Source organism: Alexandromys fortis, unplaced genomic scaffold, assembly GCF_014885135.2.
Source record: "Alexandromys fortis isolate MF-2015 unplaced genomic scaffold, M_Fortis_MF-2015_v1.1 scaffold_116, whole genome shotgun sequence".
NCBI classification, from domain to species: Eukaryota; Metazoa; Chordata; class Mammalia; order Rodentia; family Cricetidae; genus Alexandromys; species Alexandromys fortis.
The window spans coordinates 461,269-463,360 of NW_026067998.1; positions in this window are offsets into that span (position 1 = coordinate 461,269).

The window sequence follows — 2,092 nt, forward strand, 5'->3', positions numbered from 1 at the left end:
CTATGTAGTGGGCTACATAGTAAGATGCTATCTGAAACATACACATACACTCCTTCCCCACTGGTTAGATTTCATGATGCTGGAAGTTGTTCCTTATGCAGCTGAAGGGGAAAAGTACAAGCTACCATTCAAAACAAGAAAGACAGTTATGCTCACTTTGAAAGTACTGACATGACTATTTTGAGGTTAACTAACCACTTTCTGTTTGGGTTTGAGGCTTATTTCATAGGAAGGAATACATTCCTGGTACAATAGAGCAGGACAGAGGAAAAACCACGATTGTTGTTTTGCTGAAGGCATTTATCAAACTGCCTTTTAAATTTTATAAAATTTATTAACATAAATTTAAAGTTTGTTTATTCCCGTAGACTTTGCTCTTCTCAACCCTCTCAACCTATGCAAGATTTTTTTTTACAGTGGGCAAATAATTATTAAACTGCGAGAATAAGTGTCTATGGAGTTCTTGACCCCAAAGGGAATACCTATATCAACCCTTCCGAGGCTCAAGGAAGATCACAGAAGAGGAATCAGAACGAGGGTAGCTGCCAAAGAAGGGGGCAAAGTGCTATGAAATGCTTTTCTGGTTATGGCATGAATCAGTTGTGGGTTCTATGCACAACCTGCTCAGAATACAGCCTGTTGATATACCATTGTGGATCCAAGATGGATTTTTACCTTTCCCTTCTGTTAGGAGCTATTTTCACTTAATGACTGGGGAGAATCAGTTTCTTCAGTGGTATGGCTACTGTAAATGTGTCTATGTTTTGGTAAATGGTCCCCAGCTATGTTCACACAAGCAAGCTTCATTAAACAACTGAGTCAGACAGCAAACTAGGAAGATGCATGAAAATAGGAGGTTTACTTTTTTCCTGGATGAAGAGCGGGAAAGAATTAAAAAAGGTTACTAGAGGACGAAACTGACAAAAATATGCTATGTATATATTATGTATATACAATTAAGAATAAATTTAAAGAAATGTGGAAGTTTATATTATAAACTAAATAAATATATAAAGTTAGTAGAAATAAGCTATACTTATACCTTATTTATTAATCATAATGAAAATATTAAAAGGAATAAACTAACTACAAAAGCTCACAATGAATAAATCGTTTTAATAAAAGCGAGTTTATTCAGTAACACAGGATTTAAAAGAAAACTTAGCAACAATTGAGTGTTGCTGTTTTCTGTTCATGGCTTGACTGTTGGGTGCATTAACTCACAACAGCAGTGGCTACTGAACAAGACCTATGCAGGCCTGGTACATTGGCATTACAGGAATCACTCAGATAAGGCTCATGAGGTCCCACCCCTCACTGAAGAGATTTATGTAGTTAATGGTTGCTGAGGGAAGGGGAGGTAGTGCCTCAGTTGTATAGTCGTTAATAAGTGGTTTTTGGGCAAGATCATGAAACTCATGATCATGTAGTTACCTTTAATAGATTCCCCCCTAATAGATCAAGCCAAGTAACTGCCAACCACATTCAGAGGGTCTAGTTTGGTACCATGTAGGTTTCCCAGCTGTCAGTCCATAGTCCTTGAGCTCCTAATATTGGGTCAACCATCTCTGTGGTCCTTCTCCATCATGTTTTTGACCCTCCTTATTCATATGATCCTTCCTCTCTATCTTCAACTGAACTCCAGGAGCTCAGACCAGTACTTGCCTGTGGGTCATTACATCTTCCTCCATCAGTTACTGGATGTAGGGTCTATTATGACAATTAGGGTATTCACTAATTTGATAAAAGGAAAGGGCCTTTCATTAACCCTTTCCACTATTGCTAGGCATTTTAACTGGGGTAATCCTTGTGGATTTCTGAGAATTTCTAGCTTGAATCACCATACTGGCATTAATTTATTATGAAACCACTGAATATATAGTATTTAAAAGGCCTATGGACCTTGAGATTTCAGTCAGGTGCTCCAATGTGGGTCTCTGTCTCTGTCTCCTTTCATCGCCTGATGAAGGTTAATATTCAGGAGGATGACTATATGTTTTTCTTTGGGTTCTCCTTCTTATTTAGCTTCTCTAAGAACCCGAATTATAGGCTCAATGTCCTTTATTTATGGCTAGAAACCAAATATGAGTGA